Raw genomic sequence first — 25,692 nt, forward strand, 5'->3', positions numbered from 1 at the left:
AGAGACAGAGAGACAGAAATCGAGAAATCACCCCCAGGAGGGACGGCCACGCCACAAAGTACTTTAGTTCTTAAGGGCAGAGCCTGGGGAGGTGGGAGAAGCCCATGGGTGCCAGAGATTGCTGTGGAGTGACAGGGCCATTTTTAACCTGAGTTGCTCACTCTCAGAGCTCACTGTCCAACTCTACCCTGTGCTGGCCAGTGTGGTAGCCACCAGACAGGCGTGGCCACTAAGCCACAGGGCATGGCTACTGTGACTGAAATTCAAGTTAAAATGGAAAAGCTAAATCAGGATAAGTTTTAAAATATTGAAATGACTTAGGTACCGGGATATATGTGGTTAAATAAAACATACTGTCAAAATGACCCTCACCTGTTACTCTCTTTGCTTTTTCAATTCCACAGGTGGCTTGCATCATAGTTTTACTGCAAAGTGCTACTGGGAATTTGTGCTTTCTCGGGGGCATGTGGGCCTGGCCTGTGCACAGGAGCCCTCCACGGGAGAGGCCGAGCGGAAAAAGCATCAGTGCATCTTCATCTCAGCAAGACTGTCAAATTCTTTTTTTAGAGAGACTTTCGCTATAGGGCACGCATGCTCTCTGGTGACACAGAAAGAGACAGAGAGAAAATGAGAAGTCATCCCCCAGGGGGAATGCCACACTGCAATCCCTTGTCCTCCATTCTCCTCTCAGGATATTGGGCATGCATGCACACATATCTTGTGTTAGCTTCAAGCCACTGGGTCCAGGACTTGAACTGCAATCAGCCATGTGCGAGTCCAGTGCCATAACCACTATGTCATCTGCTGGCCCCAAGGCTGTCAAATTTTTAAAGAAAAAAATCTCGGGACCAGCAGATGGTATAACGGTTATGTCGCTGGACTCCCACGTAGTTGACCATGGTTCAAGTCTTGAACCTGGCAGCTTAAAACTTATTCCCGCAGTGTGTGCGTGCATGCCCAAAATCCCAAGAGGAGAATGGAGGAGAAGGGATTGTGGCGTGGCCATACCCCCCTGGTGATTTCTCACTTTCTGTCTCTCTGTCTCTCTCCGTCTCTCTGGCGAGTGGACATACCCTATAGCAAAAATCTCTCTCAAAAAAAAAAAAAATTCTCTACAGTAACACCAGCCACAAAGAAAAAAAATATATAAATTGGATTTTATTAAACTTAGATCCTTCGTTCATAAAAAGACACAGACTTGGTAATTTATAATGAGCAGAAATGTATTTGGCTCATGGTTCCAAAGGCTGGGCAGCCCAAAACCAAGGCTGATCTGTTGAGGGCCTTCCTGCGATGTCATACAGGGCAGAAGGCCTCGCACAGCCAGAGAGAGTGACAGGGGGTAGGTAGGGGACCGACCATCCTTTCATCAGGACTTCACCCCGAGGTAACTGGCCCGCTCCTGTGGTGATGGCATTGCTCCATGGATGAGGGCACAGCCCTCGTGACCTGACCACCCCTCAGAGGTCCTCCCTCTCAGCACACTGCACTGGGGTTAGTAAGTTTCCAACACACGAGCTTTGGGGAGACACACTGAAGCCCCAGCACACTGTTAAGAAAATAAAAAGGCAAACCATCGATTAGAAGAAGAAATTTGCAATTCATATACTCAACAAAGGACTTATATTCAGGATACATGGGAAATTTCTGTACATCTATAAGAAAAAGGAATACGACCCAATAGGAAAATATGTGAAAGATTTGAACAGGCATTTTAGGAAAAAAAAAAGGAGGTCCAAATGGCCATGAAATGCAAATTAAAACATAAAGACTGAAATGAAAATGATAAAAAACACTGAACCCCGACAAAGACAGGGAATAACTGAAACCCTTACAGTTGCTCGTGGGGGATAAATCAGTACAGTCACGTCGGAGGATTCAGATTTTCTTCTTCCAAGAATGGGCATGTTCTTCCCACCCACTCACCTCCCCCACAAAGCAGCAACGACATTTATCTTTAACTTAAAAGGCCAGGATTTCAAAATATATCAAATAATGATGCAGAAAGAACAGGGTCTTGGGTTTAGCTACACTGGAGGATTCACTGGCAGTTGGTAGAACCACAGGGACGCTGAGAGGGCTGCAAACATGTCGGGCTTCAAAACTGAAGAAATGCAGTGGCTGACCTTTTTAAGCAGACCCCATGGGCTCCGTGCAAACTGCAGGGCGTTCTTTGAGGCCAGGCACCAGAGAGGGCCTGCTGGGGACTTCGGCGAAGGCAGGTGAAAGTCGGCTGAGGGGGTTCCTTTCACATGAAACCATAAAACAATCTTCTTTAGAAAAATGTGTCTGTTACAAATGCCCTGCAGAATTAGGGCTAGATCACCGCGAACGGGAAATTTGCAATGCTTCGCTCGGGCCTTTGATATCATGCTTTGCCCTAAATCTAAGAGTTAAGAATTATTCCTGTCAGGTAACTGTTTTTGAAGTTCCTGGGTAAGTTCTGCAGAGCAGGAGGCTTTGCTGCAGCTCCTAATCAGGGAAATGGAGAGACGAGTGTCCTTAACCTCAAACCCGGCTTCTGGGACCCGCTTTCCCTCTGCCCCCCTAAGCCAGATGCTTCCAAATCCTCCACACGATGATTCTGGTCTCTGGGAAGGTGTCAAGTCTGGGGCCTTTTCTCCTGGGGTCCCCAGAGCCATGACATGTTCATGGAGGAAATTTAGGGGGAGGGGGATCTGAGAACTTGGTCAGGGAAAAATATATTCATCGGCTAACTTCTAACTGCCATTTAGCACTGCAGTTGGAAAAGCAGATGACTAACCGCGGCTACAGTGCCAGCCCCGACTGCCATCGGCGGAAGTCACGGATGTTGCCTTCGAGCTGTGGACATTGGAATCAAGTTCTTGCTCACCTGCATGTCACCACTGGCTATTCCAACCCTCTGCTAGAACGTCTTCCTTAAGGCACTAACCAAGAAACATATGCATTCTCCTATCGAACATTTTAAAAATATTTTGATAATGGGATTTCAGTGTAACTGTGATCTTACCTATTTGGGGCATATAAAGCATCATCCCGAGGGACAGCTGCAGTAGCACAGTGGTAAGACAGTACTCTGCCAGGCTGGGCCCTCAGGACGTCCTGGGGTCTCATCCCGAGGTCCCCTTGTACATGCTGGGTGCACGTGTCCATAATCCAGGCTGGCTGAAACTGGGGGTGGGTCACGGTGTATTGGGGGTGCCTCTCTCTCTCTGTCTTTTCTCATGGAGGAAATAAATAAATACAAATATTAAAATTAAAGGGGAAAAATGTATTATTCTGAGCTGCCCATAGGGTTCCCCAGTCTAACAAAGGGGTTCCTGGCATGAAAGAGGTTAAGAACCCCTCTCTCTCGAGGCCAGCAGATGGAGTGATGGTTATGTCACTGGACTCCCACATGACTGAGCACAGTTCAAGTCCCGGACACTCTGGGTTGAAAATCACACTGGGTACATGTGCGTGCATGCCCAAGATCCCAGGAGGAGGATAAAGGGGGATTGTGATATGGTCATTCCCCCTGAAGGGGCTTTCTCACCTTCCTTCTATCTCTGTCTCTCCTGGGTGAGTGCACACGCCCTGTGACAAAAGACTTTTAAAGAGAAAAAGAACCCCTCTCTGGACAAGAAGATGTGAGACTTGGATGGGGCAGGGAGGAGGAGCAAGGTGAGGCCAGGAGGTCTCGTGTTCACATCTGGAGACCTCCCTGAGTACGCCAGGCCCAGGTGCTGGCTAATCTGCCGAGGGCCTTCTGGCTGTGTCATCATATAACACCAGGCACCCCATGGCCAGAGAGCAGGTGAGAGACGGGGGTAGGGAGGGCACCAAACCCACCCTTTGGTCCTGGCACAGGTGTAGTTGGATACAGTAAGGGGAAGCCTGGCCCGGAATTTCAGAGGTCCAGAGGGACACTGCTCAGGGCAGCCCTAGGACACGTGGCAGAGAGAACTCCAAAAGTATCTGTGGTCACTTGCTGAAGCTCTAGCTATGAGCTAGGAAAGACCTGGTTCAATCCTGGCTTTATCACTCACCTTGGATAAGAGATGGTTCACCTTATCACAGAGAACCCCAGTTTCTCCATCTGTAAATGGTAAAGATCACGTCTGCCTCAAAATTTCGGTCAAGTTAAATGATGTATTTGTAGGTATAATGCTGAACAAAGACAGTGAGTTATAGGAGAGCTGCTCCTTTAATGCAAATGATGAGTGCTACAGAACTGTTACGCAATGCTTATAAAGGCTCCCACAGTAATATAGGCAGTCACGCAGAAGACGGAAAAACACCCAAGATGAAGTCCTAGGGGTTATGTCTAGAAAATGGAGGGAAATAGGTTTGGGAGGAATACCAGCCATGGGTGAGGGCAGGACAGGGATCTGAAATAAATATTTAAGGCTTACATGTGATGAAGCACAGCTCAGGGCGTTTTCTTAAATTTTATGAAAGTGACCTATGATAAACTAAACACATACAAGTATATAATTTGATCTTTTTTAAAGGTTTTTGCCATAGGGTGCACATGCTCCCTGGAGAGACAGAGACAGTGAGAAGGAAAGTGAGAAATCACCATCCCCCCATCCCGGAGAGATGGCCATACTACAATCCCCTCTCCATTCTCCTCTGGGATTTGGGGCACACATGCATACACACCTGGTATGATTTCTTTTAAAGAAACTTATTAATTTTATTTATTTATTAATATTGGTATTTTTATTTTTACATTTGGTATAGGGCATGTGTGCTCACCAGAGACTGACAGAGAGTGAGAGAGAGAGAGTTAGAAAGCAAGTCATCAGGTCTAAGACTCAAACTGCGGTTAGCCATGTGGGAGTCCTGCACTTTAACCACCATGACACCTGCTGGCCCCTGGTATGAGTTTGAATCCACCAGGTTAGGTTCAGGATTCAAACCATGATCAGCCATGTGGAAGTCCAGTGCTTTACCTGCTGGCCCAGATAAGTTCTGACATAGGCACACATTCCTAAAACCATCACCATAAGCAAAATAAGGAACATATCCACCACCCCCAAAGTCTCTTCATACTCTTTTGTAGTTTCCTTAATCTGCCTTTTCCCACCCCCATTCCCAGGTGATCGCTGATCTGATTTCTGTCATTATGGATTATTGTGAACTTTCTAGAATTTTCTAGAACTGGAATCATACAGCATGCACTCCTAATTTTGTTTTATTTCTTTCACTTGGCGTAACTATTCTGAGAGTCATTTATATTAGTGGGCATCCCAATAACTCCTCTCTTTTCACTCCTGAGTGGTAGTCCCTTGTATGGATGTACTACAACTGGTTTACCCATTCCCCTGTATAATGTGCTCAACAAGGGGCCGGGCAGTAGTTCAGTGGTTAATGCAACACTTCATGCGGTAACTCAACCTGGAAGGCTCCATGTTCACATCTGGGAACCTCCGTGAGGACTCTGGCCAGACATGTGCCCCTGATCCAGGGCTGGCTGAGGCTGGGAATGGGTCTCAGCATCAGAACCCTGTTGGGGGGTGCTCTCTCTTTCTCCCTATCTCTCTCATAGAAGAAATAGATTTTTTAAATGCTCATCAACAGGCCAAGGTTGGTTTCAATTCACACTTGTTCTGGAAGCAGAGTTTTGTTTTGTTTTGTTTTTGTTTTTGTTTTTAGGTTTTTGTCACAGAGCATGTACACTCACTGGAGAGAGACAGACAGTGAGAGGGAAAGTAAGAAATCACTCCCTGTGGGATGACCATGCTGCAACCCCTTCTCCATTCTCCTGGGATTTGGGGCAGTACCCGAAATGATTTTTAAGCCACCAGGCCTGGTACTTGAACACAGTCAGCCATGTGGGAGTCCAATACCTTAGCCACCATGCCACCTGCTGGCCCCTAAGCAGAGATTTTTTTCACAAGTACTCAGTCCCACTTTCCTGAATTATTAATGGTAAAAAATAGTATTACAATAACAATAGCTAGCAGGCTCTTTTCTAAGTGCATTAAATGTCTTCATTATTTTATTTCACAAAATCACTCTATGAAATTAGTAAATGAATTATGAAAATCCCCATCTTGGAGATGAGGAAATGAAGGCTCATTCTAGTGAGTACAAGAGCCAAGAAGCGGGGCTTTGACCCAGACAGTCTGACTGGGAAGTCTGCGCCTTCATCTTCAAGGACAAAATTAGACCGGGAGTCTCTTATTCTGTCACAGCTGTGGGTCCCTACCTCTTCCTGGCCAAACGGCATGTGAGACCATGTAGTACTTTTAAGAATGAATCTCTTAATTTTAGTCTTGAAATGATCATAGAATTACACATAGTGTAAGAAATAATACAGAGATTTCTGCTGACGGTACCATCTTGCAAAACTGTACACAGTATCACCACCAGCATACTGACACCAATACAGATCAAGTACAGAGCACTGGGGACCAGCAGATGGCGTAATGGTTACATTGCTGGACTCCCACGTAGTTGACCACAGTTCAAGTCCCAGACCCAGTGGCTTAAAGCTCACTCCGGGGGCATGTGTGTGCATGTCCAAGATCCCAAGAAGAGAGTGGAGGAAAAAGGAATGTGGCATGGCCATCCCCCCGGGGACTGATTTCTCATTTTCTGTCTCTCTGTCTCCCCAGGAAATACATGCACCCTATAGCAAATCTCTCTCTCTCTCTCTTTTTTTTTTGGGGGGGGGGGGGAGAGGTTTTTACTATAGGGCACATGCACTCGCCAGACAGAGAGAGAGAGAGACAGAGAGATAGAAAGCGAGAAATCACCCCCCCAGGGGGGATGGCCATGCCACAGTCCCTTCTCCTCTGTTCTCCTCTCGGGATCTTGGGTATGCACGCACACGCACGCAGCGTGAGTTAACCCCCCCGGGTCCGGGACTTGAACCACAGTTGACTACGTGGGAGTCCAGCGAGATAGCTATTACACTAACTGCTGGTCCCAGCAAATAGCTCTCTAAACAAAAAGAAAGAAGAAAGAAAGAAAGAAAGAAAGAAAGAAAGAAAGAAAGAAAGAAAGAAAGAAAGAAAGAAAGAAAGAAAGAGAAAATCTACAGAACACTGGACCAGCAGAGAGCATGGAAGTTAAGGCGGCTGGATCCCACATGTCACGATTTGAGTCTCAGATCAAGTGACTTGAAAAACACACTGGGGACATGTGCATGCTGTCCAAAATCCTGTGAGGAGAATAAAGGAGGAGGGGTTGAGGAGTGGCCATCTCCCATAGCTAGTGATTTCTCACTTTTTCTGTCTCTGTCTCTGTGGTGAGCGCACATGCTCTACAGCAAACTAAAAACAAAGCAAAACAAAACAAAAAACCACAGACCACTTCCGTCAACACAAGTCCCCCTCATGTTGCCCTTCTGTAGTCAGACACCCACTTCCAACCCACCTCCCCCACGCTCTGGCGATCATTGATCGATGTCTCCGTCTCGTTCATTTTAGAACATTTTATTACAATTACACAGCATCTAGTCTCTCGGGATTGGCTCTTCTTTTCCCTTCTCACAGCCTTACCATGTCGAGTTCCTCTTACCTCAGCCTCCCAGCGGGGCTGCAGGTATGTGCCACCACACCTGGCTGTTAAGCGTTTTGCTATGTCGCTCAGGTCACCCTACAGCTCGAGATCCTTGGCCTGGTCACTCTAAGTCACTGGGATTACTGGCACAAGCCACTGTGCCTGGCCTTCAGGTTGGACCAGGGATAAAATTCAGACTCCCTCCATCCCACTCCTCCCAGTGTGGTCCCGCCTGTGCAGCACAGACTCGTAGTAAAGTGTGCCGCCGTGTTGGGCTTGAAATAGGCCTTTTCTCTCAGCTATTCTCTGGAATTCATCGAGGCTATTGCACGCATTAATAGTTTTCTCATAGGTCCTTTTCGTTTTGTTTTGTTTGGAGAGGTTTTTGCTATAGGGCGCGTGCACTTGCCAGAAAAACAGAGAGAGACAGAGAGACAGAAAGTGAGGAATCACCCCCCAGGGGGGATGGCCATGCCACAATCCCTTCTCTTCCATTCTCCTCTCGGGATCTTGGGCACACACGCACACGTGCCTGGCGTGAGTTTAAGCCACTGGGTCTGGGACTCGAACCACGGTCACCTACATTGGAGTCCAGTGACAGAGCCATTATGTCAACTGCTGGTCCCTCATAGGTCCTTTTTATTGCTGTGTAGTATTTCATGCTGTAAGTATATCAGTTTGCTTACCCACTCACCAGTTCACTCCCCGAGGACTCCCTGTCCACGCCAGGTGCACATGCACGGGCCATGACCCAGGTGGCTGAAGCTGGGAGTAGGCTGGTGCAAAGACCCTATTGAGGATGCCTGTCTTCTCTCTTTCAGCAAACAAACTGTAAAAAAAAAAATCACAAGCAGAAGGAACGAACTAATTAAACCAAAATCACTGAACTAGAAAACAAGAAAATAGAGAAAAGCAACGAAAACAAAGAGCTGGTTCTTTAAAATATATATATACACACACACACACACATATATATATATATATATATATATATATATATATATATATATATATATATATATATATATATATATATATATATATATATATATATACACACATATATATATATATGTATATTTTTAATGGGCAAACTCGCCCTCAAAAAGAGAAAGCTACAAATGACCAATAATAGTCATGAAACAGGATATTACTACAGATTCTTCAGCATTAAAAAGAAAAAAGCTGAACATTGATACGGCCACAAAATATGACTCTCTGTGAGACTGACCTGCCTGGGAAGGTTCTGGGAGTGTGACCGGAGGCTTCTCTGAGTGCACTGGCACGGGCACCCAGGACCTTCCCCGTGGGTCCAGTGATGCAAACCATCGTTACTGCTGTGCCTCTGGTTGGCCCACCATGGGACTGTTCGCTCCTTTCTAGGTACTTGAGGTGGGAACTGCTATTGAATGCGTTTCCCACCTTTCCAATATAAGCATTTAGTGCTGAAAGTTTACCTCCGTTCATCTCAGCACCGCTCATGAATTTTGATGTGCTTATTTCATTTTCATTTGTTGTCTTGTGCTTCCTTTTAGACTTCCTCTTTGAGCTATGGAATAGTTAGACGTGTGGTACTTAATTCCCAAGTGTTTGGAGAGTCTGCTGTCATTTTTCTGTTACTGATCTTTAATTTGATTCCACTGTTTTGTTTTAGAGTACAGATAGCATCTATTTTGGTATATATCCCCTGGGCACTTAAAAAATGTACATTCTGCCATTAGGTGGCGTGTTCTATAAAGGCTGATTCATCTTGTTGATGGTGTTGTCGGGTTCTTCCACATTCTTGCTGACTTTCTGGCCACTTGTCCTAACAACTGGTGAGAAGGGGGTGGGTGCGTGGATTTGCCTCTTCCTCATATCAGTTTATCAGGGTTTTTTTTAAATTCTTTTATTTAACCTTATTTAATTATTTAATTTGACCAGAGAAGGCCAGAGAGAGAGAGAGAGAAAGTGAGAAAGCAATCCACTAGGTCTGGGACTTGAACCGCAGTAGGCCATGTGGGAGTCCAGTGTCCTTAACCACCACGCCATCTGCCAGTCCCAGTTGATCCGTTTTTCACTTTGCATATTTTGTACTTCTGTTGTACACACATGCTGTCTTCTTGGCAGATCTTTTTTATCTTATTGATTACAAAAACAGAGGAAGATACAAATTACTAATATTAATAATGAAACAAGATATTACTACAGATTCTTCAGCATTAAAGAAGAAAAAAAGGCTGGGCATTGATGCAAGCATAAAACATGATGTCCTTCTATATCCTCAATAGTTTTCTTGGCCAAAATGTACTTGTATCTCTTGTTAATACAGTGACTACTGCTTTATTTTGTTCCCGTGACACATCTTTTTTTTTTTCTTTTTTTAAAAAAAATAGAAATCCCTTCTTTTTTTAAAAAAAATTATTTTATTTAACTTTACTTATTATTATTTTTAAATTTGACCAGAGAGAGGCAGGGACAGAGAGAGAGAGGGAAAGTGAGAAAGCAAGCCACCAAGTTCAGGATTCAAACTGCGAGTCCAGCACCTTTAATCACCATGCCACCTGCTGGCTTCACATTTTTTTTTTTTAACTTTCAACCTGTATATATTGTCAAAGTGAGTTTCTTACAGACAGTATGTCTTTTTTTTTTTTTTTTTTTTGCTATAGGGCACGTGCACTCGCCAGACAGACAGAGAGAGACAGAGAGACAGAAAGTGACAAATCACCCCCCAGGGGGAATGGCCACGCCGCAATCCCTTCTCCTCCATTCTCCTCTCAGGATCTTGGGCACGCACGCACACGTGCCCAGCATGAGTTTTAAGCCACCAGGTGCGGGACGCGAACCGGGGTCGACTACTTGGGAGTCCAGCGACATAGCCATTACGCTAACTGCTGGTCCCAGTATATCATGTTTTTTCATCTACTCTGCCAATCTTATGTATTTTAATTGATGTTTTGAGATCATTTACATTTAATACAATTACTGACATCAGGGCTTAAGTCTGCCATCTTGCGCTATTTCCTGTTTTTTCCTTGCCTTCCTGTGTTTATTTTTTTTTAGAATTTTAATTTATCAATAGTGTTTTTCAGTGTCTCTCTATAGAGTCTTTTAGTGGTTGGTTTAGGTATTTCATTGTATATATACATGATCTCGTGTCCTACTGGTGTAGTCATTTTTCCAAGGTTGAACAAGTACAGAAACTTTGCCATCATGTACATCTTTTTATTTTATTTATAATAGTCTTAATATCTCTTTAACGAACGTTTAGATACACATCAGTAGATATGGGCCCTGGAATCTCCACTTCAGCATCCCACGGGTACCTCTGCTGTACTCTAAAGTTTGGGAATGACTGCCATAGACCGGCAGTGGAATACAACCGTGGTGGGCACTGTTTTTGTTTCATGTGTGGCCTTTGGCTGAAGAAGAGGAGTTTCATTCCAGCAAAGATTTCTGTCTAGCTAGGTTACCCCTTCCTGGTCCTTTAGCTAAAGAGAACGGACTTTTGTGGAGGATTTTGTTTATTTTTTTGTTTTATTTGCAATCTCTAGCATTTCTGGGTCATTAACTTCTTCAGCTCCAGATCAGGGATATATGTGGCAAAAAAGAAAACCCAGGGAACTTGCCCCCGGGACCCCAGATCCATAGTCATTTCCACTTTCTTTACACCTTCAGAGTTACTTTGTGTTTGTTTCACATGTAATGTCCAAGGCTTTTCTGTAGTACCTTGTGTGATAAAGAGGTAAAAATATGTTTAGTCCATCTTCCTGGAAGTAGAAATCCTGATGCATTTTTAAAAACGTATTTAAAAATTTTTTTACGCTCAATCACCGTGTATCATTACAGCATGGCAAACGAATTTTCCCATCATGAATACACCACATATTGGCCTGTCAAAGATATTACCATACACATTATCATCAGCAGATAATTTTCCACTTTTGTGTCCCTTAAATGTTTTGCTTTTCTTTTTACCCTTGATTCTTTCCCTCTCCCCCATTTCCATAAAAAACAATAAGATCCTGATGCATTTTTAAAAGCTGGCTTCTAGTTCTACTTTCACAAAAGACAATTTTCCTTTGAAATATGTTAAGTATCCTAGAGTCCTTAAAAAGAAATGGAAAACAAGTTTGTCTTAGAGGACAAGATGATCAGCAAGACACAGACCATCCCAGTCTGCCTGCCAAGACACTATACCAGGGGCAAAAAGAGAGCTCAGTTTGCTAGAAATGCCTCAAGAAAATGAGAAAATGTGAACATGGATGATTTATTTTTTGCCCTTCCAGACTTCAGAGGTATCATTGTTCAGTGACACGTGCTGGTAAGGACTTGATCTCTGGGGATGCACATTTTTCAATCCACTGTACCCCATCCCTGGTCTAAATCAATCATTCCCAGCAGAGAGCAACAGAAATACCTGCGGAACTCTTGTCATAACGTGGAGTCTAGGGTCTCCATCTGTAGGTCTTACATGGGCCCAGGAACCTCCTAGCCTCTTAGTTTTCAGAAGAGTCCTGTGTACTGGTCCACACTGGAACTCACTGAGACTTGTGAAATTATAACTAATGAGGATTCCATATTGAGACAGAACGTAACAGATTCCCAGTGATGAGAAGACATCTAAGAAGTGGGACCAGTCGGGAGCCATGGAAAATTGAAAACTGTGTGTATGTGCCAGGACGAATGGGCCACTCTGGTCATTCATCCATTTTCATCTGCTTGCTCCTGACCCTTATTATGAAGGAAACTGCTGTCCTATTTCTTTGGTTTTCAGACATGTAAAGGTTACTGTGGGGTCGTGACTTAGTAATTTACACAGCTAAAACCTGCTTGCTCTTCTCTGCCCTCCTCTCCAACTTCAACATCTACACACACCATCCCCACCATTCTCAAACCTCTCAGACTTCATCCTCCTCCTCCAATAATCTCACCTCCCTTTCTCAGGCAGAATACAAACCATGAAACAGGAAGTACCTCAGCTTCCTGCACCAAACTTCTACTCATGGCTGCTATGGCCTATTTGTGTGAACAAGAAATAGGCACCTTTTTCTCAAGGCTCTTTGTTACCATCTGCCAAGAAACAGCCCTGATTACTATGCAAAATAGGGATGACTTTGCTGTCAATACCACCCTTGGACTTGTGAAATACACAACCTGCTTTAAAGCATGGATTTCAAGTCTACCTACCCCGGTCCCCACCCTCTTCTTCCCAAAGTTACTACCTGAGGTTATTCCCTCTACCTGTGCTCCACATCCTCCCACATCAATTCTTCTTCCTTAAGAATCATTCCCTGTGGCCATGTGCTAATCTACATTTAAAAAATCCCTGACTCATTCCCATCAGTATTATTAATTCACGATAGAGGGCATGTGTGTGTGCAAGAGAAACAGACCGAAAGAGAAGCAAGCCCTCTCTCTCTGGTCATGCTACAATCCCCTTCCTCCAGCCCTCACACCTGTCAGGATCTTGGTTGGGCACACACACATTTCAGGTTGACTAGGCAGGGGATCTAAACCCGAGGTTTACCATACAGCTTCCACACTACCGTCCACTACTCCAGATCGTGCCAGCTAGGTTGTGCCTCCTATCGATACTTAAATCTTGTGTTTCTCCAGTTTTGTTTTTGAGAGTTTTTTGCTACAGGGCATGTGCTCTCCAGAAAGACAGAGAGAGACAGAGAGACAGAAAGCGAGAAATCATCCCCCAGGGGGATGGCCACGCTATAATCTCTTCTCCTCCATTCTCCTCTCAGGATCGTGGGCATGCACACACATGCGCCTGGCGTGAGTTTAAGCCACCGGACTCAATCGGTAATACACTGATATCAACATATATATACCAGTTAAATATACATGATACATGATATAACGTATATATAAAATGAAATACGTAAACCAACCACTAAAAAAGTATATAGAGACTCCAGGACTCAAAACTGCGGTTGACCACATGGGAGTCCAGCTATGTAGCCATTACACCAACTGCTGGTCTCCAATTTTTTTTTTTAATTAACATTATCCTTCCAGTATCAATCTCATTTTTCAGTGGGCAACTTCTTAGAAGAGTTGTCTATGATCACTTGTCTCTTTTTTCTCACCATCACTCTTATTTATCCCTCACCCCAAGCTGGCCTTCTCCAACATTCCAATTAACCTGCTCTAGCGAATGCCAATGCCTGTTTAGCTAAGGTATTTCTCAGTCTTCATCTCAGTAATTTCTTAGCAAACTGACCCAGTTGACTGTAAGTCCTTAAAGCACCTTTCCCCCAATCCTTGCAATGCCACAATCTCCTACTTTTCCTACGAAGTCTTCCTGCTTCTCTTCCTCTCCTTTAATAGAGGAATTCTTGGCTAGCGCTCAGCCCTGGCTCTCTTTCCCAAAGGGTGTTCTGTCCACAGGCAAGCTCTTCCACGTTTCTGTCTCTCCTCCATCCCTGTACACAAATTCAAGGGGCAGACGTCTAGCTGAGACCTCTGGCCTGAGAGACTCAAACAGGCACATCCGCCGGCCTGCTGCGCTTCTCTACTGGAAGGTCTCACATTTCTTTATCTCTTTTTAAAAATAATTGTTTATTTAATTTTATTCATTGTCATCATTATTTTTATTATTATTATTTGAAGTTGACCAGAGAGAGAGAGAAGGAAAGTAAGAAAGCAAGCTGCCAGGTCCAGGACTTGAACCACAGTCAGCCATGTGGGAGTCCAGCCGCCTTAACCATCACGCCACCTGTCTCACATTTCTAACAGTCTAAAACCAAAATGGTCCCACACCTCTGCTTCGTCACCTGCGGTTCATTTCAACATGTTCACCCCATTCATCCAGCTATCGGTCCGAAGCACGGCGTCACCCCAGCTCTGCACACGCCCAGTCCGCCCCCACCTACCTCCCACTCCCTCTCCACCCCTTCCTCCCCACCCTGCTGCAGCCCTGCCCTGGGGAGCCACAGTCGGACGAGCTGGGCAGCCCCTCAGGCCAGCCGGGCCCTCGGCCGCGTGCTCCGGGACGGGGACCTCCACGCCCGCCGTAGGCTGGGAGGCAAGTATTAACTGCTGGCCGCTAGGCCATCTGCGCGCGGCTCGGCACCCGGCACAGGAGACCCAGCACACGACCACGGCCACACAACCCAACTCACACCCTAAGGGCCGACATCCCCATTGGCCACACACAACATGGCGGCGTGCAGGACCCGTACGCGACTTCCGCTTCCGGTATGGCGCTCGCGTCACTTCCTCTCCGGGCGCGTGTAGCACCTTGGAAGCGAAAAGTATATTTTAAAATCTCAGTGTTGGTGCCTCGGCTCCAGGGCGTCCTGAAAAAGCGGCCCCACGGCTCTAGCGGCCCTCGGTGAGGGGGTCCGAGGGAGGGAGCTCCGTGCGAGGGGCGTCCCGGGGCCCGCGGGGGCGAGGGGCGAGCGCGGAGGTGGCCGGCCTGCGCAGTGCGTGTGCGCCGAGACCCCGAGCCCGGCCATTGCTGGCGGGTGGAAGCGGCAGGTGCAGAGCGCGCGCCGAGACCGGGATGCTGAGTCGCCAGGACCTCATGACCATCGTGTTCTACCCCCTTTAAGTTTAACCATTCAACTGGTCCCGGCCACCACCCACCCCTACCGTCTGGTAAACTTTACTCCAGTTTCTGAGCCCATGCCGAGCATGAAGAGTCTTTATTGAATTATTCATTAATAGCATGTTTTCTTTCTTTCTTTCTTTCTTTTTTTGAGGGGTTTTTGCTATAGGGCACATGGTCTCGCCAGAAAGACAGAGAGAGACAGAGAGACAGGAAGCGAGAAGTCACCAACCCCCCAGGGGGGATGGCCACGCTGCAATTCCTTCTCCACTCTCCTCTCTGGATGAGCATGCACCACGTGCACGCGCCCAGCGTGAGTTTAAGCCACTGGGTCCGGGACTTGAACTGTAGTCGACTACATTGGAGTCCAGAGACATAGCCATTATGCCAACTGCTAGTTCCATATGCTTTCACCCCTTTTCTGAAATGACAGTGAAAACCCAAGTAGCAAAAGCACTGTGAAAGGACCGAAAAGGCCACTGGAGACCAGAGCCGTTGATTTTGAAAGTGAAGATCTGTTACCTTATGGAACTTAAGGGTGCTGGCATTCAAGTAGGTGCTGTGACTCTTGGAAACAGTAGAAACGTTTCCAGAGTGATAGGGACGGTGGTCACTAAATAGTAGCCCCTGACTTGCAGAGACCTAGTGAGCAGAGCCATGATCACCTTCACCTTGGCATCACGCAGGGGCAAAGTTCACCCTTCCTCAAAGCAGTGCCCACATTCAGTTTTGCTTAGCTACTACATAGAGCCTGATATTTCCTTTTTCCCTTTTTTCTTTTTGCAGGGTGCAGCAGAGGTCTGCAGGTAGTTGAGAAGTTCATGGACTCCTCTGTTTGGGACCACTTTTAGTGTACTGGTGTTGTAGTGCGGAATAGGGCGCACAGACATCTCCCAAACACACTCTTTACCTACACAGTACGCTGCAACTTAACCAGCGAAGGTCTGGACAATCAGCGTGTGTAACAGCAAGGGCGTTTCGTTCGATAATAGGAACATAGTATTTGTGCTAAGAAAATGCTTTAAAAATTAGTGTGTGGTTTTTAGTAATTAGCGTGTACATTCTAGTTATCGGTTGGTTCATAACAAGCAGATTAATTAGGAACCCCACTCAGTCACTTATCTAAATGAAAAGTTCTGCTAGGTTGTATTTGTGGGCATTGATCAAAGCTAATGGGAAAAAGAGATTAAGATGAAAATCATGGGATTAAAATTTTAATTAATTTGCCCCCTGAACAAGTGCTTGGTGTGACACAGTGATTGATCGGCTGTGTATGCCTGCCTTGGAAGGTGTGGCTCTGCTACCAAACCTCCGAGCCTAAGACTGTTTTATAAGAAGACTGAATCTCTTCTTCAGTTGTCTTTCCCTTTATTCCTGCTTAACAAGGAACTGAAAAGAAAGGCAAAGTCTGGAATCTCATAGTCCCTTATCTAGTGATACGTATACAGCATGAGATGGTGTGTGAGATGGTGGCCTCGGTCAGTGTGTTCACAAACATCACCAACTTAGTAGGTCTAACATAAAGTGGTCCCCGGGCTCCTTATTTCCACTAGGGCACTACTGCACTTTAGTGTACTCAAGGCAAACCTGGAAGAACGTTGAGTCCCTCTTTCATGAGTCTTGATTTCTTGATTCCCACAGCTTGTCTGTGAACAAGTTGTGTTGGGTTTTCTTCTAAAATATACCCTAAGTCCACCCATTGTTCTCATCTCTACCACCCTAACTCAGGTATCACGGTCCTTTGCCTGGCTGACTGCAGCACTCTCTTAATTTGGTCTTCCTACTTATTATTTATTTTTTTAAGGGAGAAGAGAGAGACCCCCAACAGGTTACCTGTGGGGGATTTGGCCACAGGGTAGTCCTGTGGTCTCAGTGGCCACAGTTCACCCCAGTTCCCAGCTGATGTGGATCCCGAGCACATGGACACATGCCTAGTGGGCTTGAGGAAGTCATAGGATGTGAACCCAGGGCCTTCCTGTGTTGGTTCAGTAACATCCACACTGTGACATCTTTGGCCCTGGTGGCCCTGGTTCTTACATTTTCACCATCCCAGTTCGTTCACCACCTAGCAACAGCCAAAACATTTGTTTAAAACCCAAGCTAGGTTCTGTCGCTCCTCTAGCTGCAACTACCCAGTGTCTTTCCACATTAGTTACTGCACCCTACAACGCCCTCCGTCGACTGGACCCCTCAGTACCTGTCCGCGCACTGTGACCACCACACACCACCCTCCCTTCAGTCTGCAAGTTCATCCTTCCTTAGGGCCCTTCCACTAGCCCTTCCCTTTGCCTGGAACCCTCTTCCACCAGGTATTTGCAAGGCTGACTCTGTCTTGTGTAGGCCTAGACTTAAATGTTACCTCCTCACAGAGGCCCTTCCTCGACTACCCAAGGTGGCCTGTTCCTCCTGTCGTCCCGTCCTGATTTGGTTTCATCACAACAGTCATCATGATTGCTGTTTTCTTGTCTCTTTCTCCCTTTGCTTTTTTGTTTGTTTGTTTGTTTGAGAGGTTTTTGCTACAGGGCACGTGCGCTCACCAGACAGACAGAGAGAGACATAGAGACAGAAAGCGAGAAATCACCCCCCAGGGGGGATGGTCACGCCGCAGTTCCTTCTCCTCCATTCTCCTCTTGGGATCTTGGGCACGCATGCACATGCGCCTGGCGTGAGTTTAAGCCACCGGGTCTGGGACTCGAACCGCGGTCAACTACATAGGAGTCCAGCGACATAGCCATTACGCTAACTGTTGGTCCCTTCCCTTTGTTTATTGACTGTCTTCCTCCACTAATATGTAATCCCCATGAAAGTAAAAATCTTTTTTCTAAAGATCACTTTATTTAACTCTATTTGTTTACTCATTTTAATTTGACCAGAGAGAGACAAGCGAGAGAAAAAGAGAAAGTGAGAGAGCAAGCTGCCAGGTCCAGTCTTCAAACCGTGGTCAGCCATGTGGGAGTCCAGCACCCTTAACCACCATGCCACCTGCCGGCCCCAGTAAAAATCTTATATGTTACTGTATCTCAAGGGCCTGAGTTCTTCTCCAATGCGTGTGTGAATACACAGAATGTGTTCTGTTGGCCCACAGCTGTTACCATTTTATCTGGGGTTCACTAAGACAGGAAGCTGGGCAGGGACAGGGTGCTGCACGCTCCATGGAGTAGACTCTGAAACAAGGTGTGGGCAAGCACAATGGAGAGGCGAGAGAAGCGTTGGAGAGGACGGGGCACTCTGAAGGAAAATGGGAATGCTCTCTATAGAAACACTAGAAATCTCGAACTTGCACACACATGTGTCTGCACACACTCACATCTGATTTGAAGAACAGCGTCTCTCCATGTTTGCTCTGCGCCTGAGTCTCATGGAAAAGTTTCCTGGTAGAGGTGCTTCAGCGTCGAGCCATGTGATTCCACCGTCTATTGATAGGTAGGGCCACGCGTCCGCTCCCGAGTAATACTTGTAGGCTGGTCTCGTTTTCGGAGAAACCAAGGCTGCAGCAGACACCAGCAGCTGAGGAAGCAGTGTGGAATCCTGCAGGGCTCTGCCGCTGCGCAGAGGGAGCCTGAGCGGTCTTCCCTCCAGTATGCCCAGTTTTCCTCAGGTACACAGCAAAGGCTGCCTCGGGCTCCTGCACAGCTTTGCAACTCAAACTTCCCTGAACCCAGGATTCCATCCGATTTGGCAATTCCACACAGATGACACATTTTGTCTGAGAAGCCACCTCATTTTCTGCCATCTAATATTTATATTGATAAGTGATGGAAATGCCAAGAGCAGATTACGCAGCCGTGAAACTGCCATGAAGTAGCTCAGATTCATCCTCTCGCTCCAGGTTGGATTTCAGGAGATGGGGCCGAGGGACAGAAAATACCGTGTTTGAAAAAATGAAAGGAAAAGAAAAAAGAATGGAGCTGACCAATCCTTTGATGAAGCTTCTTCACCTCCAACTAGTCAGTCAGCTTCCAGGGATACACCTCCTGCTCCAGCTCTGCTTGGACCTTCTGCCAGTCGTTTTCTACTGTGGCTACCCTTGACAGATTTTCTTTAATTGCCAGAGGGTGCATGCACTGGCCAGGGAGAGGGGAAGCATTCCCTCCCACCCCCCAGTGGGACTGGTCACGCTGAAGTCCCTTCTCCCTCGTTCTCCATCCCGCTGGGACCTTGGGCACACGCCCACAGTGCCTGGCATGGTTTCCCAACCTCTGGGGCTGGAATTGGAACTGTAGTCAGCCATGTAGAGCCTGGCATCTTTAACCACTAGGCTATAGGCCTGCACGACAGTTTCGACCTCAACTGCAGACTTCATTCAAACCCAATTCAGGGTCCTCTGTTGTATTTAGTTTCATGCCCCTAATCTGAGATAATGCCCTAGTTTTTTCTTATCTTTTATGGCTGTGATGCTTTTGTAAAGTACTGGTCAGTTGGTTTTGTTTTTTTGGTGTATTTATTTCTAAGACAGAGAAAGAGAGGGAGGCTCTCTGTCTCCACACTGGTTCACACGTGGTCTCAACCAGCCTGGATCACAGACATGTTCCCGTGTGCCCGGCATGCTCAGGGAGGTCCCAGGATGTGAACCTAAGACCCTTCCCATGTGAGTTCAGTTGTGCTGCCACCGTGCCACCGACCTGGTCAGTTGTTTCGTAGGCTGGACCTAAATTTGTGTTTGCTGTTTTGCCATGAGTGGAGTGGGGTTTTGCTGTTTGTGCAGGAGTGCCACAGAAGTGACGTGCCCTCAGTATTGCATCGGGGTGCACATCACCAGTGGCCCTGAGTACCGGCGATCCTCGTCTGGATCATCTGGTTACGGCGGCGTCCATCTGGCTCTTCCACTGCCAAGCAGGGAATTCCGTGTGTATTTGGAGAGAGGTGCTGTGACATTCTTTTGGCATTATGTTTTTGTTAGTTTTTAGGTGTTTGCCATAGAGCATGTGTGCTCGCTGGTGAGAGACAGAGAGAGGGAACGTGAGAAATCGCCTTTCAGGAGAATGGCCATGCTGCGATCTCTTCTTCATTCTCCTCTTGGGACTTTGGGCACACATACACATGCACCCAGCATAATTTTTAAGCCACTGGACCCAGGACTTGAACCGCGGTCAGCCATGTGGGAGTCTAGCGCCTTAACCACCATGCCACCTGCTGGCCCCCATCCTGGGCATTATAACCAGACTGCCCCTCTGTGTGTATGTTGGGATGGAGGCGGGGTGGGCGGCGTGGTTGGTTGACACAGTGCATCCTAAGTTGAGTCACAGCTCGCTGTGTCTGCACTGCACAGAGGGGAGAGCCCTTTGCTGCGGTAGGAGCTAGGTAGGGCCGCACCTGGAGAAGCATGAAGGAAAATGTGATGTGCACTTCCACTGTGCGTGTGTGTGTGTGTGTGCGTGTGCGTGTGTGTGTGTGTGCGTGTGTGTGTGTGTGTGCATGTGGGTGTGTGTGTGTGTAGTGGGGGGGGGGAGTGGGGCAGCGCAGATGCTATTAATTAAATGGAATTCTTTGTATCCATGAGTTGGTTCAGCAAATGTCTATGAACGTTTTCCAGGTGTCTACAGGACGTCCGGCACTGTACTAGGCTCTGTCTCTCTTAGCTCACTCTCAACTCCTTAGAGCAATCAGTAGTTATCTTACAGAGGAGCTACTGAGGCTCAAGGATGCAAGTTGCTCAAAGGCAAGGGACAGAATTGGCACTTGAACCCAGGCCTGACTAACTCAGAAGCGTGTGCTGTTTTCACAGCACCAAGCTCACTCCCTTACGATGCGCCAGACACAGACTCATTGCCAGTGTGGGCAGCACAGCGCGAGTCCAGCTGAATGAGCCGGGCTGGTGGCGCACGGTGACGCAGCTACTCGGACGCCGAGACAGGAGGATCGTGGTATAGGGAGACCCTCCTGAAAACACACTGCACGTACACCCCACACAGAAAGAAGCTCACACACCACAGCACAGGGGGCCTTCGAAGGAACAGTGGGCCTGGGGAAGAGCCTGTCCTCGGAGGTGTCACCCTCCTTATCTTAGGGACAGCTCTTCGCACCTCAGGAATCATGAGTTGGTTTCTCTCTGGGCTTTAATGAGTCAGGGTGGACTTGCCAGGTCGCTGGCAGCTACACGTGGTTGAACAGAGAAGGAAATGAATATCGGTAGAATGCCTGCTGCCTGGGTGCTCTTTTATCCGTCTCAGTCACCCTGTGAATGTGCTTTTTTTTTTTTATTTAAAAAAAAAAAGAATGATTTATTTAGGGGCCAGCAGATGGCATAATGGTTATATCACTGGACTCCCATGTAGTCAGCCGTGACGCAAACTAGCAGCTTAAAACTCATGCTGGGTGCGTGTGTGCGTACCTAAAATCCCAAGAGGAGAATGGAGGAAGAGGGATTGCAGCATGGCCATGCCCCCTGGGGGGGGGTGATTTCTCGCTTTCTGTCTCTGTCTCTGACAGCCACACACCCTCTATAGCAAAAATCTTTCTCTAACAAAAAAAAAGGTTGATTGGTTGATTTAATTTGATTTGTTATTAATATTATTTTTAATTTGCTATAGGGCACATGCATTTACCAGAGAGAGGAGAGAGAGAAATTGAACAGTCAGGTTCAGAAGATGAACAGTGGTCAACCATGTGGAAGGCCCGTGCCTCAATCACCATGTCACCTGCTAGCCCCACAAGTGGGTATTTGACTTTTTTCTTTAAATCTCTACTAAGGAGGAGGAATCTAAAATCCATGGAGGCACAGTAGCATGCCCAAAGTCACCATCTGGTCAATGGCTAGCCAGGAGTTTGATCTCAGAGCTGATTCCAGAGTCTGGGCCCCGTTCGCCGACCCCAGGTCCTCACTGCCAGCGTGACAGTGTGCCCGTTGTCTTCTCGTTTATAGAAAGAGCGGCTATGTTTGCCTAGCACCCAGCGGACCTTCAGAGCAGCTCATTTCCACTGAGTGTTTTTTGCATAAGTATCTTCGTGTAGCTTTTGCTGTTTTTAAACAACTCTTCCCCTCTACAGTCGGTCCACGTCACAGGAGGAAAATGGGAAGTGACGGTTCTGACCAGCAGGCTTCCCTAGGACAGAAGGCACGCGCAAGTCCGTCCCTTAGCCCCGGGCTTTCGAGGAGAGGGTCTGGCTCCTCGTAGTCAGTGCTTCATCGATGGCATCTGAGGGCATGGTGGTGCCCGCCCTGTGGCATCAGCGGCCTCCGATGGGACTGCTAATCGTCGTGGCCTTCCTGTCTGCGGGCGTTTGCTCAACGGTGTGGGGAAGGAGGAGACGGAAGAGGTCCTTCATTCTCCTGCCTCTTCCGTTTTGGCATCTCCCTAGATCCTTCAGCTCATCGTCCTTTCTTCCCCCCTTTGTTGGTTTTGAAAATGTGAAAGCAAAGTGGGGCAGTTGTACTGAGTGGCTGGAAAAGAAAAGGAAAGTGATGTTAACAGGTCCAGCGATCAAGATGGGGAGACCAGTTGGCAATCTGGTTTTTGTTAAAATTCCTCCCCTTGGGGGCCAGCAGGTAGCATAGTGGCAGAGGCGCTAGACTCCCACATGGCTAACTGTGGTTCGAGTCTCAGACCTGGAAGCATGAAACACACTGGGTGCATGTACACGTGTGCCCCAAATCCCAGGAGGAGAATGGAAGAAAAGGGATTGTGGCATGGCCATCCCACTGGGGGTAGGGGAGGGAAGGATGATTTCTTGCTTCCTCTCTCTGTCTCTCTAGCGAGCGCGTGCACCCTATAGCAAGCATCTCTCTTAAAAAAAAAATACCCCATTTGGTTTCTGCCACATGTAGCTGAGGTTCACTGGTCATCTTGCTTCTGCTACTACTGTTCTGGTGGAGGCGCTGAGAAATGTCGCGTCAGGAACGACCAGGAGACAGTCTTCTCATCAGGACTTTATTGTACAGCTGCTTCCGCCCTTCTTCCCATCCCGGTCCCCTTAAATAGGAGTCCCCACCAATCAGGGCACTGTTCACGTATGCAGAACTAATCCTGATAGGTCGCATGCACTGTCCACGCACGGAGGGGCGCGGAGGGATTGGTGGGTGGTTGTGATCACGCCTTCCGGGTAATGTACTTCCTCAAAGTTGTTTGCCTCATGTGCTCTCAAGGCACTTCCTCTCAGCGCCATTTTGGGCCACTCGATGGGCGGGGGCGTGCCACAGAGAAAGAATGACCAAAGGTAAAGAGGAGCAGGGACACGGCGCTGCAAGGGCTCCCAGAACTCCCTGTCTTTGACTGGATCCCCCCAGACAAGATCCGGAGGCCCAGAGTCAAGTGTAAGCAGTTGATTTGGACGGTGCAGGAACCACTGGTAGAAGACCGGGACGCGATGTGTTACCTCGCTAGCTACTGCTGTTGGGGACTGGAGCTCGAGCTCACTGGTGAACCCTGGGAGATGGAGCTGGAGGGCGTGTATGCCAGAATTCTCCCGCATTTCCCCACTTCTACCCAGGGAAGAGAACTGGGGTGTCAGTGATTAATGGCTGCTCCCAGGAGGTATGGTGGACACTCAGGCAGAGAAGTTTTCTGTAGCTTAGAAGAAAGTTCTCAGGCAAAGAAATGCAGATGCTGGCAATTAAAAGTTGGGATTGGCAGGTGGGCATGGTGTTTAAGGGTGCTGGACTCCCACATGGTCAACCATGGTTTGAGTCCTGCACTGGGCAGCTTGCTTTCTCACTTTCTCTCTTTCTCTCTCTCACTCCCACTCTGTCCCTCTCTGGTCAAATTTAAATAAATGAATAGGTATATAAAGTTAAATAAAAGAATTCTTTTTAAAAAAAAGTCAACCAGCATGGCGACCACCAGATGGTGTAATGGTTATGTTGCTGGACTCCCACATAGTCAACCATGGTTCGAGTCCCAGACCCAGCAGCTTAAACTCACTCTGGGCACATGTGCATGCATGCCCAAGATCCCGAGAGGAGAATGGAGAAGACGGGGGATTGTGGCGTGGCTGTCCCCTCAAGGGATTTCTCACTTTCTATCTTTCTGTCTCTGTCTTTCCTGCAAGCACATGCCCCCTATAGCAAAAACCTTTCTTTAAAAAAAAGAAAAAAAAAGCCAACCAGCATTCTCGCATGCTCTGTTGTGGTAAGGCTGGAGGGATATGGGCTGGGTTCCAACAGCATCTGCTCACCGCAGAGCAAGGCAGAACTCTGACTTCTGCCCAGGTGTTCCCCACACCATGGAATGGCACCATTATCTCCTCACCTTGGCGTGCCAGAGCCTTAGAATCTTGTTGATGATTATATGTTGTTTTGTTTTTCTTTCATGTGTCTCACATTCAGTCCGTCTCCAGACCCTGTGAACTCCGTCTTCAAAATTTGTCTGATACTGGGGCCAGCAGGTGGCGTAGTGATTGTGGCTCTGGACTCCCACATGGCCAACCATGGTTTGAGCCCTGGTCCCAGCAGCTTGAAACTCACTTTGGTTGTGTGTGTATGAGTGCCCAAAACCCTTAGCGGAGAATGGAGGAGAAGAGATCGTGGTGTGGCCATTCCTCCCGGGGATGATTTCTCACTTTCTCTCTGTCTGTGTCTCTGGTGAGCACATGTGCCCTATAGCAAAAATCTTGCTAAAAACTAAAACTGTTTGATACACTACTTCCCCCCATCCTTATTATCTTTTTTTTTTTAATTGCCAGGTGTGTGTGCACTTACCAGAGATATAGCAGCAAAAGAGAGAGAGAAAGAGAGAGAACACATACTCCCCAATGAGGCATGGTCATGCTGCGATCCCTTCTCCTCCATTTCTGTGTGCTTTAGGAATCTGGGCACATACACACATTTCCAACATGGTTTTCAAGCCACCAGGACCAGGAGTCAAGCAGTCAGCCATGTGGGGTCCAGCTCTCCTAACCATCAGGCTATGGGGCCAGCTGCCTCACCATCATCTTGCACTGGATTTCTGCAACACTGTCTTAGCTCAAATTCTTTGTTGAGGCTCTTTTTCCTCACATAGTAGCCTGAATGATCTTTTAAAACCTGAGTCAGATCTCTTTACTGCCCCACTCAAAATCAGCTCATTGCATTTAGAATAAAATCTCAAGAGTTTACCATGGGTGGGACCAGCAGTTGGCATAATGGCTATGTTGCTGAACTCCCATGTAGCTGACCACAGTTCGAGTCCTGGACCTGGTGGCTTAAACTCACACTGGGCGCATGTGCATGCGTGCCCAAGATCCCGAGAGGAGAATGGAGGAGAAGGGATTGTGGTGTGGCCATCCCCCCTGGGGGGTGATTTCTCGCTTTCTATCTCTCTGTCTCTGTCTTTCTGGTGAGTGCATGTGCCCTATAGCAAAGACCTCTCCAAAAAAAAAAACAGAGTTTACCATGTGTTAGAAGTTTACTATGAACCATTGGGTTGCTGGAAAAGTCATGATGTATTTTTCTATGTCTTTCTCTCCAAAAATGCTTCGTGACTTTTCCAGCGACCCGAGAGCTCCTGGCCACATCTCTAACTTCAGTTTCCATCTTCTGCCTGCTCACAGTGCTGAGGCCAGAGTGGTTTTCTTGCCATACCTTGCCGCAGGCCCTTTGCACTTAGTGCTTTCAACACAGACTCCTACCCCAGAATTCATATCACCCAATCCATTATTCAGTTCTCTGCTCAAACGACACCTTCTTAGGAAGGGCTTTTTTCTTTCTTTCTTTTTTAAGAGATTTTTGCTATAGGGCATGCGTTCTCACCAGAGAGACA

The 25,692-nt window shown here is 47.2% G+C and overlaps 1 long non-coding RNA gene across 1 annotated transcript; it reads right to left on the bottom strand.

Moving 5' to 3' along the window:
* Nucleotides 1-1,273: 1,273 nt before the first annotated feature.
* LOC102493589 (uncharacterized) lies at nt 1,274-3,174 on the bottom strand. Its single transcript, XR_335882.2, has 3 exons — nt 2,993-3,174; nt 2,127-2,245; nt 1,274-1,549 (listed from the first exon to the last, which is right to left on the bottom strand). It is a non-coding gene; the product is annotated as an uncharacterized LOC102493589 (long non-coding RNA).
* Between the last annotated feature and the right edge of the window lie 22,518 nt (nt 3,175-25,692).

The sequence above is a fragment of the Tupaia chinensis genome, unplaced genomic scaffold (genome assembly GCF_000334495.1).
Source record: "Tupaia chinensis unplaced genomic scaffold, TupChi_1.0 Scaffold000561_1, whole genome shotgun sequence".
In the NCBI taxonomy this organism is placed as follows: Eukaryota; Metazoa; Chordata; class Mammalia; order Scandentia; family Tupaiidae; genus Tupaia; species Tupaia belangeri.